This window comes from Choloepus didactylus, chromosome 2, assembly GCF_015220235.1.
Source record: "Choloepus didactylus isolate mChoDid1 chromosome 2, mChoDid1.pri, whole genome shotgun sequence".
In the NCBI taxonomy this organism is placed as follows: domain Eukaryota; kingdom Metazoa; phylum Chordata; class Mammalia; order Pilosa; family Megalonychidae; genus Choloepus; species Choloepus didactylus.
In genome coordinates, this window is record NC_051308.1 from 117,357,498 (window position 1) to 117,376,883 (window position 19,386).

General features: G+C 39.2%; 1 long non-coding RNA gene and 1 other non-coding gene across 3 annotated transcripts; both read right to left on the reverse strand.

Annotated features, from left to right (window-relative positions):
• Positions 1 to 328: 328 nt before the first annotated feature.
• LOC119517840 lies at positions 329 to 16,065 on the reverse strand. 2 transcript variants are annotated; one of them, XR_005213638.1, is made up of 4 exons: positions 16,034 to 16,065; positions 4,613 to 4,649; positions 1,294 to 1,395; positions 329 to 514 (listed from the first exon to the last, which is right to left on the reverse strand). It is a non-coding gene; the product is annotated as an uncharacterized LOC119517840 (long non-coding RNA). The 2 variants fall into 2 exon arrangements; XR_005213637.1 differs by lacking the exon at positions 16,034 to 16,065 and adding an exon at positions 13,721 to 13,846.
• A 3,157-nt stretch (positions 16,066 to 19,222) lies between these two features.
• LOC119528417 lies at positions 19,223 to 19,386 on the reverse strand. The gene has a single exon (XR_005215715.1). It is a non-coding gene; the product is annotated as a U1 spliceosomal RNA (small nuclear RNA).

Consider the following 19,386-nt stretch of genomic DNA (forward strand, 5'->3'; position numbering starts at 1 on the left):
GTTTTAACCTCCAACTTTCCTTCTGGTGACATCTATGACTCTGAACTTCCCCTTTCCATCACACTCACACACCATTCAGTAGTGTTAATTGTACTCACAATAACATGCTACTGTCACTTCTATCCATTTCTAAATGTTTAAGCTCAACTTAGTTAAACATTCTGCACATATTAAGTAACTACTCCCCATTCTTTTGCCTCATTCTATATCCTGGGAACCTATATTCTGTATTTTATGTCTATGAATTTACATATTATAATTACTTCATATTAATGAGATAATACAATATTTGTCCTTTTGTGTCTGACATTTCACTCAACATAATGTCCCCAAGGTTTATTCATGTCACATGCTTCAGGACTTCATTCCTTCAGATCTTGTCACTTTCAAGTAGCCTTTATTTTATTTTATTTTATTTTTTATTCCATGCTGGCCCTGTTACTGAAGTCCTTTAACTGTTTTCTGGAACTTGCAAAAGATGTTGCTGCCAGTTCCTGCTGGTCGTTCAAAGCTTCTGTGGGGGAACAGAGCCCTGAAATGTCTCACTATGCCATCTTGATCAGGGCCATGTTCAAACTTCCCAAACATATAGACCCAAGGTGATCAATAAACTCCAAAAACTGATAAACCTAAATAAACCCACACTTCAGCATATTATAATCAAACTATCAAATGCTAAATATTAAAAAGAGAATTCTGAAAGTTGCAAGAGAGAAGCAGAGTGCCACACACAAGGGAGCTGCAATAAGATTAACTGCCAATTTCTCATTGGATACCATGGAGGCAAGAAGACAGTAGAATGATATATAAAGTGCTAGAAGCAAGAATTACCAGCTAAGAATTCCATATCCAGCAAAACTGTCTTGCAAAAATGAGGATGAGATTAAGACATTCCCAGATAACTGAAAGCTGAGGGAGTGCATAACCAGTAGATTGGCCTTACAAGAGATGCTAAAGAGAGTTCTGCAGGTTGAAAGGAAAGGACAATAGACAATAGATCAAAACTGCATAAAGAAATAAAGATTAAATGTCTCCCATGAAGGTAACAACATGGGTAAACATAAGTGCTAGTACTATTGTATTTTTTATTTGTAACTCACATTATATTTCCTATAGGATCTAAAAGACAAGTGCCTAAAATGTAATAAATCAGTGATTTTGGCTCATAATGTATAAACATGTAATTGGTGACAAGAACTACATGGAGGTGGGGGCAGAGGGTTATTGGAACATAGTTTGTGTATACTATCTGTATTAGTCAAGGTTCTCCAAGAAACAATCTCCAGGAATTACCTCATGCACCATGGGGATTGGCAAGCCTGATTTCCATAGGGCAGTCCACAAGTTGGGAATACCATGATGGTTTCAATGAATTCCACAGGAGAAGCCAACTGGCTGGAGAAGATAGAAATTCTCACTCACTGCTGAAATAATCAGTTCTCTCATTAAGGCTTTCGCCTGATTGGATGACACTTCTCTCATTGCTGAAGGCAATCTCCTTTTTTGATTGTAGAGGTAATCTCCTTTTTTGATAATAGATGCAATCAACTGACTAATGATCTAAATCCATGAAATACCCTCACAATAACAATAAGGCCAGTGCTTTTTTAACTGCATAACTGGACACTATCACCTAGCCAATCATTAAGTTAAATAAACTTAACCATCACAGTCTACCCCTTGTCAATTTGGAATCCATCTACATCTCCTTAAGCCATACCTAATCTCTAAATAAAAACAATAATAGCCATACTTTCACCTACCATAATTCAACTCTCCTGCATACGACCAGAAATGCACTAATCCTTTCCCCAGAGGAGGATGCAAGTCCTTGAGCAATATTCTCTCTTAAAATTAATATTCTCTAACTTAAATACTATACCATAAAGTTAACACAACTTATATTATATGATAAGGTGATAAGATAAGGATGAAAATAAAGATGTTTTCTTTATGTATAATACAAACATATTACAAAATAAGGAAGAAACACTCATAATCTTTATAGTCCTTGTTTCTGCAACTAGTCACAAGGATATAACTCATATTTATAATGATTTTCTTCCATTACCTTTTCCATATTCCCCTTACCCCCAACAATCACCTCATACGATCTTAGTTCTATGCCTGGTGGAGACCCAAACCTTCATTCCTGAAGGTCCTGGGCCATTAGTAGTCTTGCCTAGATTGGGTTGTTGCAGTTTACCATTGACTTCAGTCACAGGGCCTGGTAGTACTAACAGATGCCCTCAAGAATCTCCTGTATTTTAGGCAAACTCTTCTTTACCTCCATTATGTATTTGCAGTCCTATTTCACCTTAATAATCAGGATGAATCACCCCAGCTAGTACAGCAATTCCCTTCTTTGCCTGTCAGTTCAGAGGCATGAGGAGCCCAAAGTGGCTGGGTGGCAGTCTTAACTCCCAGTTCAATGGAATCGTTGTGTCTTCTGGCGGACACACTCCTTTTGTGACTAAGACTGTAGACCAGCAGAAATTCAGATTGTAAGGACAGTATTCAAAAATTTTTCTAGTGGATCACTGGAGGTAGTAGTGAGTAGTGCCACTCCCTTTCCACACCTTGATTCCTGGATCTGTGAATCCTGGCTATAGGGAAAACAGCACCATGGAGTGGATGCTGATCTAGTACATAAACAGTCTCCTGGAGAACATTCCCTCAGCCCTGCAAGTTATTGCCACCCAGTTGGTGCCATAATTCACTTTTCAAAAGGCCATTCCACAGTTAGAAGGTATATCTCAACATACCCCAAACTAATGGATGCCTAGAAATTTCACTGAGGTGGAAGGCCCCTGAATTTCTGTTGTATTTATCTCCTACCTTCTGACATGCAAATACCTTATGAAGAAATCTAGTGTGGTTGCTACTTCTTGCTCACTAGATTGAATCAGCATAATGTCTTCAATATAATGGATCAGTATGATGTCTTTTGGAAGGAAAAGTTCATCAAGTTCTCTGTGGACCAGACAATGACATAAGGCTGACATATACTCCTGAGGTAAGACACTGAAGGTACATTTCTGACCTTGAAAGCTGAAAGCAAACTGTTTCTGCTGGTCTTTACAAACAAGTATAAAGGAAAAAGCATTTGCCAGATCAACAGCTGTCTACAGGTACCAGGAGATTTGCTGATTTGTTCAAGCAATGAAGCCATATCTGGAACAACAGCTACAATTGGAGTCACCACCTAGTTAAGTTTACAATAATTCACTGTCATTTTCCAACATCAATTTGTTGTCTGCACAGGCCAAATGGGAGAATTGAATGGGTATGTGGTGGGAATCACCACCCTGCATTCTTCAAGTCCTTGATAATGGCACTAATCTCTGCAATCTTTTCAGGAATTCAGTATTGCTTTTGATTTACTATTTTGCTATGTAGAGGGAGTTCTAGTGTATTCCGTGTGGGCTTTCCTACCATAATAGCCTTCACTCCACAAGTCAGGGAACCAATATAGGGATTCTGCCAGTTGTTGAGTATGTGTACTCCAATTATACATTCTAGAACTAGGGAAATGACCGCAAAATGGTTTTGGGGACCCACTGGACTCACTGTGAGATGGACCTGAGCTAAAACTCCATTGATCACCTGACCTCCATAAGCCTCTACTCTGACTTGTGGACTATATTGATGTTTTGTATCTCCTGGAATTAATGTCAATTCCAGAGCAAGTGTCTAGTAATCCCAAAAATGTCTGACCATTTCCTTTCCCCCAATGCCCATTCACCCTGGTAAAAGTCTGTAGTCTCTTTGGAGAAGGCTAGGAGGAAGAGTAACTATAAGTTTTTGGCCATGTGTCAGGATCCTTCCACATGGGGACCTGGCTCTCCATCCATTCAAGTGGTTCTGGGTCTAGTTGCTTTTGTATTCATGTTAGACCTTTTTTTGCTTGACATAGAACTCTTCTGCTTAAACAGATCAAGTAAGAATTTAAATGATTGCCTATTAACTAGCCAATGCCATAGGTCTCTGTGAGTCAGCTTCTTCAGATTACTGTTTGATTCTCGTGTCCATTATGGTAACCAAGCCCTCCTTATCTTTGTCAATTAAGTGCTGCCACTTGGCTCCTGCCAACCTGGGATCTGATCATCCCCATTATGTTTAAGGATCCAAGTTCAGTGTCAGCATTTCCACAGTAATATCTGATCTACAGAGAAGAGTGATTACAGGGCTCTTCAGGAATGATGGAGCTGCTCTCATAAATTTATTCCTTGTAGTCCTGGTGCAAGGTGTCTTCTCTGGACATTCCTGGGGTGAGTGAGCAGGTCTTACAAGATAAATCCAATTTCTCTAAATCTTTCTGTCCCCTCCTCTAGATCAAGCCAGGGCAATTCTGTCATTTCAACTTCAGGTAATGTAGGCCATCTTTTAGTCTATGCTTCAGCCAACCACCCAAATAATCTGAATCCAGAATCTCTGCTTAATAGGCCCATATCAATAAATTCAGCCTGATCCAACTTTATGATCCTTCCACCATTATCCTATACCCTTAATATCCCACACATATTCCCCTGATTTCTATGTAAGTTGGAAGAGTCATGTCATTCTTTTAGAGTGTAGCACACCTCCTCATGGATCATATTTTGCACTTTACCTCTCAGGGCTTGTTGGGACTTCATCCAGTTTTGGATCTGAAAGAAAAGAGAGTAGTGAAATGGATCATGAGAAGAATTAGCTGGGTTTAGCAAGAAACTACCTTAGGGCATTCCATTACAGCTTCACCTAGTGAAACAAGGTTAATCTAGTCAGGGGAAGCAGTCTCAGGTTTATCAGACATAGCAGCATTAATCTCTTCAGATGGGGGGGGGGAATAGTTGATTGCTCAGGGCAGACCATTACAGATTTATCAGCAAAGAAGACTCAGCAGAATCTAGCATTTCAGTTTTCCCACTGGTGTCATTATCAGCCCGTATGTCCCCTTTACAATTTTCAAGATTCCACGCCTTCTGATCCACACCATCACTCTAACAGCAGATGTCCTGAAGGCTGGGAATCAATTTAAGTTGTAATTCACCCACTTTCACAAGGAGACTCTCAGTCAAGTTTCAGAAATCTCAAGTCTGCAGCTACAAGAAATAAGAGTTTCTTTTAGGGCACATATGTACTTCATGTGGCACTTGCTGGGAATTTGAAAGTTTTAGCTCATTCCTTTCTTTGACAACTGTACCCAGTGTATTTAGGAACAGCTAGTCAACATCATTATTCTTTTTAACTCTACAAAACTCTGTTAAGATATTAACAAGTTAAGGTTGTCACTGCCTAGATACCCCTGATGTTTGAGAAAGAGATTAAATGAGAGGAAGGGGTAGCAACAGACAAGATAGGACTTAACAAGAGATTATGACTACTGAATCTTTATATAAATATATTTTTAGATGCTAAGGTATTAGAATAGCTAGAGGGAAATAACTGAAATGATGGAACTGTAATCCATAACATTCTTTTTTAAGATTTGCTCTCTAGCTACTCATTGGATTGCACCTTGAAGGTTAACTTTCTTTATGTATCTTAAATTTCACATAAGGAAAGAGTTGACACTGTGGAACTATAACCCATAACATTCTTTGAGATTACTTATACAACTACTTGTTAAATTGTACTTTGAAAGTTATCACCTTTCTGTATATATGTCATATTTCACAATAAGGAAATAACTGAAATGGTGGAACTGTAACCCATAACATTCTTTGAAATTTGCTCTATAGCTACTTGATGAATTGTACTTTGAAAGTTATCTCTGTTATGTATATATGTTAAATTTCACAATAAAAATCTATTTTTAAAAACTCTGTTATCAAATACACTGTCACCAGTAGCCTTGCCTCTTACAAGCATTTGAGTAGCAATATCCAATGGTGAGATTTTGCATATCTCTAACAGCAATTCTTATCATGGACTATCAGTGTCATCTTGATCATTAGAAATGAGTCATTAGTGACTTTTAATATAATCAGATTAGAGACCCAATTCCAAAAATTCCAGAACCAATCTATAAATCTCATCTTTAAGTATCTGTTTCATAAGAACCACTCTTATGAAACCAAAATCTGCATTGTCAGTGTTATTTAGAGAAACATAACGGACTGGACATATATAAATATATGTAAATATTATCAAATTTGTTATAGGTATTGGCTCATGTGACCATGGAAATTGACAAGTCTGAATTCCATAGGGCAGGCCACAAGTTAGGAACTCCAAGGAAGGTTTTGGTGAATTCCCCAGGAGAGGAATTAGAGGAATTAATTCTTCTAATTAATTACAGGCTGAAGTAGAGATAGAAATTCTTTCTCACAGCTGAAATCAATTATATCTTTAAGCTTTCAATTGAATAGATGAGATTTCTCTCATTGCTGAAGGCAGTCTCCTTTGTTGACTGTAGGTGTAATCAGCCATAGAGGCAATTGGCTTACTGATTATTTAAGTTCATGAAATACCCTCACAGTAATAATCAGGCCATTGCTTGCTTGACTAAGAAACTGGACATAATAACTTAGCCAAGTTGACACATGAACTCAACCATCATATTATTGAAGTTGTTAGTATCAATGTAAATGAAATTGTTATAGATTTAGAGTATTAAAATTAAGCTTTATGGTAACTACAAAAAAAAATATCAGGGAATATGCAAGCTCATGGAGACAGAAATTAAAGTACAGGTTGCCAGGGAAGGGTGTAATGGAGAATGGAGAGTTAATACATAATGGCTGAACTGTTTCTGTTTGGGAGGATGGGGAATTTTTACTAATGGAAGATGATGAGGGCAGTGCAATATTTTGAATATAACTAATCCCATTGAATGGTTTGCCTGGAAATGGTTGAGATGGGAAAATTTGTGTTGTATTTATGCTCCTACAATTAAAAAATAAAAGGAGAAACTAAAGAGTCAATGACAGTTAAGTGCAGTACACGATCCTGGATGGGATCTAGCAATGGAGGAGAAAAGGCTCAAAGGGACATTATTGGGACACAAATGAAAAAATTGGAACATAGAATTTAAGTTTTCTTGGACTAAAAGGGGGAAGAGAAATGAAACAAAATAAAATTTCAGTGGCTGAGAGATTTCAAATAGAGTTGAGAGGTTATTCTGGAGGTTATTCTTATGCATCACATAGATATCCTCTTTTAGTTTTTAGTGTACTAGAATAGCTAGAAGGAAACATCTGAAACTGTTGAATGGCAACCCAGTAGCCTTGATTTTTGAAGGTGATTGTATAACTATGTAGCTTACACTGTGTGACCATGTGATTGTGAAAACTTTGTGCTCCCACTCCCTTTATCCAGTGTATGAACAGATGAGTAGAAAATGAGGACAAAAGGTAAATGAACAATAGGGAGGGATGGGGGGTATGGAATGTTGTGGGTGTTCCTTTTTACTTTAATTTTTCTTCTTATTCTTTTTTGGGTGTGGTAATGAACATGTTCAAAAATTGATTGTGGTGGTGAATGCACAAGTATATAATGGCACTGTGAACAATTGATTGTACCCTGTGGATGATTGTATGGTTTGTGAATATATCTCAATAAAATTGAATTAAAAATATATGGAAAACATTCCATGTTGATACACAGAGTGCTCTAGGTCTTTCTTTTTAATGATTGTATAGAATTTATCTTTTATTTTCTTTCTTTTTAATGGTTACATAGAATCCTTCTGTGAAGTTGCACCATAAATTCTTTAATTAGCTTCCATAGAGTTGAAGAGTTATGTTGTTCCTAATATTTCACTATTTAAATGTTTTAGTTTCAGACAATATTGACTGACTCGTTATTATAAAAAATGAGAGCATTAGCATTTTCAGTTTCTGCCATCTCCTTCCTCTCCTTACCTCTGAATTATTTCTTATGTTATTATTTTTACATTGTTCATGTTTATAAGGTCTACACTCTGTCCTAAAATCCTAATTTGTATGATTATTTAAAACTATTTTTTTATTTAAATAGATTAAAAGTTCTCTCCCATTTTTTTAAACTATGACTTCTCCAGTTTTAACATCCATGTTTCTTGACTAGATAGATTTCCTTTCATATTTCAGAATTCTGGCTGCTTATTTTTGAACATGAATGATATTTTGACTAGTTATAATTTATTGGGTTTACACTCTTTCCATCAGAACATTATACATACAGTCCCTTTGTCTACTGGCATTAAGTTATTGAATAATGTCAGAAGTCTTATAAGTCTGATTTTTCTAACTCTTTAGTGATTTTTTTCTTTTTTTAGGTGGAGGGCAGGGGGAGCCTGGATGCTTGACAATTATTTCTTTATCCTCAAAGTGAAGATATTGAACCAGCATATGCCTTGGTGTTAAGCATTCTAGATCATCTCTTCCTTGGTCTTTTCTTTCTCAAAAGCAGGCATAGAGATAAAGGCTATGATCCTTGGAAAAATCAACATTTCATTTTTGTCACAAGTGGAAGATGCATAGAAGAGAACAAATATAATCAAACCCAGGGGATGTTCATTTCAAATGATACTGTACAGCCCACAGTAGGGGAGGGGATGGTGTAGGAGAGAAACAGAGGTGGGATAACAGGGTGGGAACACTAGGAAGGGCACCAAGTGGAAAGAACATCCTTGTTCACAGGTGTACGTAGCTTGCAGCTCTGATGTCCAGTAAACAGCCTGCCCCCTTCCTCTGGAATGTGTCTCTCCTTATCATGGCTCTCAATCCATCCTCTGCATTACTTCCTGAGTGATATTTTCAAGCCACAGACCTGCCCCTGTTTTCCTTTTTAAGTTCAGTGGCTTTTCTTCCCCAGGAACAGACTATGTATCTGGTGCCAGTGGACCCTCCAATCCAGTGGAGGAAATGAGATCTGAGCTCTTCATAAAGAAAACTAAACTGTCCTCTCTTCTGGGGGCATGTTGAAGCAGAAGCACTAACACCCAGTTCTATGGGAGTTCTCGGGGCACTGGAAGATCCAATCCCAGATATTCAATAGCCCTCTTAATGCAGCCCCTCAGGGCTGGTGCTGCTGGTGATTGATGAGGTTTCTTGGGGGGGGAGGGGGTCTCAGCTCAGATTATATAAGACCTGCAATTCATCCTAATATACTCCTACCATACTGTTCTAGTTTGCTAATGCTTCCGGAATGCAAAACACCAGAAATGGATTGGCATTTATAAAGGAGGTTTATTTGGTTACAAAGTTACAGCTTTAAGGCCGTAAAGTGTCCAAGGTAAGTCATCAACAATCGGGTACCTTCACTGGAGGATGGCCAGTGGCATCTGGAAAATCTCTGTTAGCTGGGAAGGCACATGACTGGTGTCTGCTCCAGAGTTCTGGCTTTCTTCCAGGACATTCCTCCCTAGGCTGCAGTTCCTCAAAAATGTCACTCTTAGTTGCTCTTCCGGCATTTTTCCTCTCAACTTCTCCAGAGCAAAAGTCTGCTTTCAACGGCCATTTTCAAACTGTCTCTCATCTCCGGTTCCTTTCTTAGCTCCTGTGTGTTCTTCAAAGTGTCCATCTTGGCTGTAGCAAGCTCGTTCCTTCTGTCTGAGTTTATATAGTGCTCCAGTAAACTAATCAAGGCCCATGCTGAATGGGGGGGACCACACCTCCATGGAAATTATCCAATGAAAGATCTCGCCCACAGTTGAGTGATCACATCTCCATGGAAACATCCAATCAAATGTTTCCAACCCAATCAACACCAATACGTTTCCTGCCCACACAAGACTGAATCAAACATAATGGTGTTTTGGGGGACATAATACATCCAAACCAGCACACATACCAAAAGAAAATTAATGAACCACAGTCACATATCATTCCCATATCATTAAGATCACCCTCAATATCTTGTCTGTTCTTATTACATTATCATTCCCTCTTCCCTAGCTGCTGTCTATCTCTGGGTCCCTTATATTCTACAATATAAGACACTTATTTTACATTTTTCACAGATTTCACATTAGTAGTAACATACAATATCTCTCCTTTTGGTCTGGCTTATTTCACTCAGCATTATGTCTTCAAGATTCATCCATGTTGTCATATAGTTCACAACCTCATTTCTTCTTACTGCTTTGCAGTATTCCATCATGTGTATATACCACATTTTGTTTATCCACTCATCTGATGAAGGACATTTATGTTGTTTCCATCTCTTGGCAATTGTGAACAATGCCTCTATGAACATCGGTGTACAAAATCAGTTCCTGTCACTGCTTTCAGATCCTCCGGGTAAAGACCAAGAAGTAAAATTGCTGGATTGTAGGGTAACTCAATATCTAGTTTTCTGAGGAACCACCAAACTGTTTTCCAGAGTGGCTGAACCATTATACAGTCCCACTAGCAATGAGTAAGACTTCCAAGAGTATACTGGAAGTAATGACCTTATTTCAGGATATTGTTTTTTCCATTGCTTTGCTTTATTTTGTTTGGAAATGTTTTTGTTTTTTGTTTTTTGTTTGTTTTGATAAATAAAGTATTTTTTTTAAATACCTGCAATTCAGAAAAAATAAAATAAAAAAACCTCCACTGTACCAGGAAGAGTTCTCTGGACAAGAGATACCACTTCTGGCTGACATAAGCAGAAAAGGGACTTGTTTACATGCTATTGGATCATTCATAGAAGATCCTGGAGGACTAGGAAGTGCCACAAAAGCCAGAGAACCAGAATTAGATAAAAGGAGGCCATGAATAGTACCTAGAAACTGCTCAGCAGTGCAGGGCCCCTGCAGTCACCATAGCCACAGCTGGGGGCACATACCCTCTAGCCAACAAACACTGGACACAATGTAACCACTAGAACTGCTACCCAAGTGCTTCTGGAAAATGGATGTCACCAGTCTGGATTCTACCTGGTTCCAGTTTCCTCATACAGTTTTTTCTTAAAGAATCATCTGATTGGCCTTTGAAAGCAGACTTTTGCTCCAGAGAAGCTAAGAGAGAACAAATACCCAAGAGCAACTAACAGTGACATTTTTGAGGAGCTGCAGTCTAGAGAGGAGCATCCTGGGAGAAAGCCATTTTGAAACCAGAACTTGGAGCAGACACTGGCCATGTGCCTTCCCAGCTAACAGAGGTTTTCCGGATGCCATTGGCCATCTTCCAGTGAAGGTACCTGATTGTTGATGCGTTACCTTGGACACTTCATGGCCTTAAGACTGTAACTGTGTAACCAAATAAACCCCCTTGTATAAAAGCCAACCCATTTCTGATATTTTGCATTCTGGCAGCATTAGCAAACTAGAACAGATTTTGGTACCAGAGAAGTGGGGTGCTTTTGTTGCTGAGTTTGCAAATACCAAACATGTTGGAACACCTTTTTAAATGGATAAGGGGAAGATTCTGGAAGAATGGTGAGGTGCTTGATAGAAAAGGCCTAAATTGCTTTGAAGAGACTGTTTGTGAAAATATGGACTCTAAATATACTTCTGATGAGGCCTTGAGCAGAAATGATGAATGTGTTGTTGCAAACTGGAAGGAAGGTGATCCTTGTTATAAAGTGGCAGAGAATTTGGCAAAATTGAGTCCTGTTGTTGGATGGAAGGCAGAATTTGAAAGCAATGACCTGGAATATTTAGCTGATGAGATCTCCAAGCAAAATGTAGAATAAGTAGCCTGGCTTTTACTTGCAGCTTATAGTAAAATGTGAGAGGACAGAGATAAGCTGAGAAATGAACTCTTTAGTTTCAAAGAAACCAGAAATTGATGGCCTGAAAAACTCTGGGCTTCCAGGGGGTGAAACCCCAGAAGCTACAGCCCAACATGAGCATGTAACCAAACATGGAACCCAGCTGCCGTTTCAGTACCAGCCAAGACTGAGAAGGAGTTAAGCAGAAGGATTCGTGGAAAGTCCTATTGTCTGACAGCTTTGACCCCTGTGTGCTTCATGTGAAGCCAACAGAATTTTTGCGAGATCTTTATAGACAGAGATGCTGCTGGTCTGGACCAGAGGAGACAGGCAAGGAACAAATTAAAGGAAAAATTTCTTCAAAGACAGAGCCATGGAAGTTGAGGTCTGGAGTCAAGAGGTCTTGGGCTGGGACAGTGGAGTGGTCCACACACAAGGAAAGGGTGAGTTTGCCCTGGAGGTTGAGGGTGGGCCTTCTGCCTCGATACTCAGGAAATGTTCTGCCACCACAAGCCCCAAAGAGTGTGGAGCACATTCCCAGGGAATTGGGGAGAGCCTGGCTGCCACCCCACTATCCTGAAAGGGTTGAGCGTGTGCCCCGGAGATGGAAGGGAATCCGGGTGCTGCCCCAATGTTTGAGAGGGTGGGGCTGAGAAGGTGGTCTCCCCAATGTCTGGATATGATGGAGAACCCACCCCAGCATTTGGAGAGGAAAGGGCTGCCAAAAAGGCCCTTAGGAAGGGTTATACTCCCTCTCTCTCAAGACCCAAGGATGCAAGGTCATTCTGTAAATGACTCTCAGACTTTGAAATCTAACGGAGTTTGTCCTGCAGGTTTTAGGAACTGTTTTGGTCCTGTGAACCCTGTTTTCCTTTCAGTTTCTCCTTATGACAATGGGAGTGTCATAAGGAGAATGTCTGAATGTCCCTCCTTTGTATATTGGAAGCACATAACTTGTTCTAAGTTTACAGGTCCACAGTCAGAGGGGAATTTTGCTTTTGGACAGACCATGCCTGTAACTGATTTTGATGGGATCTTGTACTTAACTATTGTTACTGAAATGATTTAAATTTTTTTAATATTGTGATGGGATGAATGTATTTTGTATATGGAAAGATCATGTCATTTTGGGGTCCAGGGGGTGGAATGTGCTGGTTTGAATGTATTATGTCCCCCAAAACGCCATTATATTGATGTAATCTTGTGTGGGCAGATGTATCAGTGTTTATTACATTGTAATTCTTTGAGTGTTTCCATGGAGATGCACCCCACCCAACTGTGGATGATGACTCTGATTGGATAATTTCCATGGAGGTGTTACCCCACCCATTCAGGATGGGCCTAAATTAAATCACTGGGGCCATATAAATGAGCTGACAAGCAGAAGGAACTCAGTGAAGCTGAGAATGACATTTTGAAGAGGAGCTACAGCCAAAAGGGGCACTTTGAAGAACGCAATGGAACTGAGAGAGGAGCTTCAGCTTACAGAGACATTTTGGAGATGGCCTTTGAAAGCAGACTTTTGCTCCAGAGAAGCTAAGAGAAGACAAATGCTCCAAGAGCAACTAAGAGCGACATTTTTGAGGAGCTGAAGCCTAGAGAGGAACATCCTGGAAAAAGCCATTTTGAAACCAGAACTTGGAGCAGATGCCAGCCATGTGCCTTCCCAGCTAACAGAGGTTTTCCAGACACCATTGGCCATCCTCCAGTGAAGGTACCCGATTGTTGATGCGTTACCTGGGACACTTTATGACCTTAAGACTGTAACTGTGTAACCAAATAAACCCCCTTGTATAAAAGCCAATCCATTTCTGGTATTTTGCATTCTGGCAGCATTAGCAAACTAGAACAGATTCCTTTATAATAGCTGTTTTAATATCTTGTCTACTAATTTATCATCTCTGTCATTTCTGTACCTGTTCTATTAAATGATTTTTCTCCTGGTTTTGAGTCACATTTTCCTGCTGCTTCTTTGGACTCAGTAATTTTTTATTGCATGCCAGATATTATGAATTTTATGTTGATGGGTGATGGAATTATTTGTATTATATATATATACACACACACACATAACATATATGTACATAAATACATATATATATATATTTATACATACCTTTAAATATTTTTGGACTTTGATTTGGGATGCAGTTAAGTTACTTGGAAACAATCTGATTCTTTCCAGGCTGGCTTTTAAGCTTTGTATTATGGATTCAGAATATCCTTTAGTCTGAGGTAAATTTGGACACAGTACTGAGGATCTGAAGAGCCTTCTCTTATTTTTTTAGCAGTTTTATTCATGCACATATAATCCATGGCTCTCGGTATAATCAGAGTTGTGCATTTATCACCACAATCAATTTAAGAACCTTCTCATTGCTCCAAAATAATAAATCCCATACCCCTTATACCCCTCTATTATTGACAATTAGCATTGGTATAGTACCTTTCTTAAGTTGATGCAAGAATATTATAATTTTACTGTTAACTATAGACCATAGTTTGCATTAGTTGTATTTACTCCATATACTACCCTATTTATTTACATCTTGTAATAGTGTCATACATTTGTTCTAGTTCATGTAAGAATATTCTTACATTTGTACAATTAACCACAGTCATTGTCCACAATAGCGTTCACTGTTATACAGTCCCATGTTTTATCTTCTAACTTTCCTCTAGTGACATACATGACTCTAAATTCCCCCTTCGAACCATCGTCACATCAATAATTCAGCGCTATTAGTTACCCTTACCAGTAATGTGCTACCATCACCTCTATCCATTTCCAAATACTTATAATCAATCTTATTAAAAATGCTGTACAAACTAAGCATCAGCTCCCAATTCTCTACCCTCTTTATAATGCCTGGTAACTTATATTCTAGATTATAGCTCCAAGAGTTTGCTCATTATAATTAGTTCATTTTAATGAAAACATACAATATTTGTCCTTTTGTGCCTGGCTTATTTCACACAACATGATGTCCTCAAGTTTCATCTACGTTGTCGCATGCATCAGGATTCACTTCTTACAGCTGGATAAATACTCCATTTTATGTATATACCACATTTTGTTTATCCATTTATCAGTTGATGAACACTTGGGTTGTTTCCCTCTTTTGGCAATTGTAAATAATGCCACTATGAACATCGGTGTGCAAATGACTATTCGTATTCTTGCTTTCAGTTCCTCTGAGTATATACCCAGTAGCAGGACTGCCAGATGCTATGGCAATTCTATTCCTGAGGAACTGCCAAACTGTCTTCCACAGCAGCTGCACCATGAATACTCCTTGATAATGGGTGTGCTATATGGTCTTTCCATGCAGGCTGGTGGGAGCATGTGCTGTTGACAGGCTCAGTGTGAGCTCTGAGTGCTACTGCACTTCCTGTGGCCCAATGTCCGAAAAAGGTTGCTTCTTATATTTTGTCTTGTCTTCCACCTGTTTAAGGTGAGAGAGTAAATCTCATTTCCATTACTCTATCATGACCCAATGTAGAGGTCTATATACTTTTCTTTAGGTTATATTTCCCAATCAAGGGAAAAATCTAATCTTGGATATTGTTTCCTATCAACACATAGTTAATATGTGCTATACAATATGCTAAGTGTATTATTAGGTCATGTCATTTAATCTGCACTACAAACAACTCTATGAGGTACTTAATATTATTTTCATATGACACGTAAAAAAATTCAAGCTCAGCAAAGGGAAAGAGGTGGCCCAAAGTCAAACAGAAGGCAAATAGTGGCTGAGAATGGGAAGGGAGATCCTCCCAGAACTAGTATTCTTAACCACAGACTTGACCAGATGTCTTTGTAATAACCTCAGGATATCTAATATCCCTGGAATCCAACATCCAAGCAGTTCCTAGCCGCTAATTTGGTCAGCTCCTTTGGGTCAGAAACTCCTGGATCAGGGATCCGGAGCATAACTCAGTGCTCACAGCTCTACGCCAAGGAAATCCCTTCTAAATTCTCTACAAACCCTAGTTTTCTAATCAGTAAGGTATAGTAAATTTCATTCTTGGTTCAGATATTTTATACTTGGGCAAGGAAGCCTCTTTCTGCTGCAGAAAGAATTCATCCAAGAGAATTTGATCAGCGATGCTACATTGATTTAGTCAGTCCGTAGGACGTATGACTTATATTATCAGTGTTCTGAATATTCTCTCGGCCTTCTGGTGCCTTTTAGTTAGCTTCCTTTGGATCTGCCCTTGTTTACCTCCCCTCCTTCCCCCAGAACTCTGGGGCCATGCGGGTCTTTTGACTGCCATTCCCACGGTAGCCACATGGGGGCGCGCAATGGTCCTTCCTGTAAGGGAATCACTGGCTTTTCTCAGTTTGGCTAGTAAAAGGGATTCCAAGTAATTTCAATTTAACAGGACGTTATGGATCAGACGTGAGAGTGAGCTGAGAACACACCTTGAGGGAGGTTGACAAAATGTCCACAACTGCCAATCCAGGACCTGGTATTTATTTCTAAATATGATTCAATGTTCAGGTATTTGATAAAGAAAAAACTGAAAAAAAAAAAAATCCTCACAATGAAAAGTAGGGTGTTACTTATAATTCCTACTGTCATTTAAGAAGGGATCTTAACGAAACTTTCTAATTTGCCAAGCTGCGGATGCACATCAGATCAAATTGGATACTGAGAAACAGCTAATTTTTCCAGCCTATGAAAGAGGTAAGAGGTGGCCTGAGGCCAGGGGCAGGGGAAGAGGAAACGACAAGAAAAATAAAGTGGCTGCTTTGGGGTTACGGGGTGCTGCAAGTGCAGGGCAGGGGCAGTGATTGGAGTGATATCTAGAGAGAGCTGGTTGTCAAAGGTTGTAGGGTCTGGAAGTAAAAAGACATCAAGCAGGGCAGCTGTCACACAAAGAAAGAAATCTGAGGAAAGGTTAGATATCTAAAAGACATTTGATGAAATGTTGCCATGTAGTTCGTGATGTCAACACTCTTTCCCATCTCTACAAAGAAGGCATCAAAATGGGCTTGCTGTGCTTTTTATGCCTTTTGGGGATGTATATAAAATTAAATAATATGATTATTAATATTAAAATATTCATCCTTGTACCACCTAAAATTATCCTTGTACTTCCTACTACTTGCAGGAAAATTGGGTATTAAAAAGTAAAATGAGCCCAAACTGGGGGTTCAAAGTTATTTGCTGTGACTGAGTCTTCTAATGGAATTTCTCAGGTCAACAGCACAAAAACAAAAACAAAAACAAAACCCACCACATGCCAAGGGAGAGAGACAAGGAAACTCATCAAATCATAATTCTTCAGAGCCTGAGGGATCTCTAGAAACTATGGCAGGCACCCTTTCATTTAGATAAAGAGACAGGTTCTGAGAGGGATTACATTACTTGCCCAAGACAAGTAGCATGACTAATGCAGGTAGCAGGAACTTGGTCTTCCAGAGACTGGAAAGATGTAGATAAAAGGCAGGTGGATTCACTCAGGAAAAGGCCACAGCCCAGTAAGTAATTGGTGGGACATGTGAGACTAAGACCAAGACATTGAGACTAAGACCAAGACCTGAGGGCTACATGTTTCCAGAGGGCCTATTAGAGGGCTTATTAGAGGGCCTGACAACCCTGTCAAGCCCTTTCTTATAAGGTCAGTGAGGAATTCCAAGTCCTTGTCCTTTTACTGAGATTGGTGTCACAGCCTCCAAATCCTGGGCTTTTTTTTTTTCCTACCTTAATTTTTTTTTTTTTTTTTTTTTTTTTTTTTTGCCCTCTCTCTGTTGTTTTTTTTGTTTTGTTTTAGGCTGATTAGGATACATGAAATTCTCAACCCTAATGAGGTTGCAGCAAATTTCTCTTAATGGGGGTTGGACTCAACTCACATGTTCACAGACTGACTGGAATCTTCTTTTCTTATTCTTCCTAACTGTGGGCTGCAAGTCCACAGCATAGCAATGGCAATCATAAGACTTTTCTGCAGAAAAGAGAATCTAGCCAAGCAATCAAGAAATGGACATAAATTGCAGGAGTTTACTGTAATGGAACAGAAATCTGACAAAAAAAAAAGTGCTTTGTTCAGAAACTGACTAATGGATATCTTCATGTGATTTGAGAGTATGAATTTAAAGAAACACAAGTTAGAGTTCCTTTAGACTGGAAATCTTATTGAAAGTAATCTATTTTTTTTTTTTTTTTTTTTTTTTTTTTTGCTGCTGAGTACTGTGAGTAAATTTAAACAGTAGAAGCCCCAAATTTGTTGACTAAGTTTGGATTGAAATAATGAATGAAGCCAGAGAGTACAAAAGTATCAATTAGTAATTAATGAGGAAACTTGAAAGGAAGAGAAAACTGTACACAAAAGTGCTCTCCTCCAATCATCTTCCATAGGTTCTGGTTCTTCTGATGAGTGGTAAATGCCCTCAGCTCTCCCAGGGTATTGGAACTATTGGTGATACCTGGCTTTGGACACCCATGCAGGCCCAGCTTCATAAGCATGTGACTTGTGCAGTCACAAAGGGCCCCACACTCAGAAGAATTCCCATCTTGGTTTAATGTTCTCCTGTCATAGTCTTGAAATTATTATTAATTTTATGTTTGAACTTGTTTTGTAAGTGGAGTCCAATCGGACAATAGAACATGCACATGAGTAAAGGAGATGTGTGCACTATGCATGCCTGCTGCTGTTCTTTACTATCCTATTTACATACAGCATTCTGGTTATCCCAATGAGCACAGAATTCTGATGGATCCACGATGCCTGGGAGCTTAGAAAAAATCAAAGTGAATAGAAGGTGTCAAGCACAGGACAAGGCAAAATCAGGGCATGACAAATTCTGCTTGTAAAGAAACGATCCCTTTTTAGATTCAGATAATTACTTCCATAGACAGCCAACTGAAGAGTAACCAAAGGTGCCAACTCTTCCTGACCCTTGCACAGGGCACCACCGAAACAACAGGAACTAGATGACAACAAAAATGATAGAACACCCTGTTGATGAGAAGCTGCATCTAGCACTTTTATATTTTAAAGGAGGCGAGGTAAAAATTCCCATGCCTCGCTAGAACCAGGCAGACGGATCAGAAAACTACCCAGTGGCAACCTCCCACAAGATAGACGTGCATAGAAAAACTATCACGGCTCCACCCTTGCCTATCCTATGTTGACAGAGAGATCAAAAGGCATTCCGCCAAGACTGCAGTTCTGACTTCTGTGACCAACGTGGGTAAGTTTAAAGCGGCCAGGGCACGGCACCGTGGCCGTTCCTTTGAACAAAATAACTCTTCTAAATCTGTAAGTGATTGCCAAGAGTATTAATAGCTCCATAAACAATGCTTTGTTTTCCAAACACAGAGTGCTCGAAGCTTTTCGGGACTCAAAAAACAAATTAGGGTTTCCCCAGTTTACTAAAAAGTCCGCAAAAAAGCAACCCAATCTTCAAATTAAAACGACTGAAAAAACATCACGCACCTGCCACGAAATCCTAATAAAACTAAAACCATTAGAAAATCTCCAACACTTCTTTAACTTACCGAAATCAGAAAACAAAACGAAAAAATTCCCGTAACGTCTCCGCTTATGATTGAGACAAACACTAACACAAAACCATAACCGCGTCTGACTTTATCACGACTAAAATCAGGGGAGAGCGCGAACGCAGTCCCCCACTACCACAAATTATGCAGTCGAGTTTCCCACATTTGGGGAAATCGCAGGGGTCAGCACATCCGGAGTGCAATGGATAAGCCTCGCCCTGGGAAAACCACCTTCGTGATCATGGTATCTCCCCTGCCAGGTAAGTAT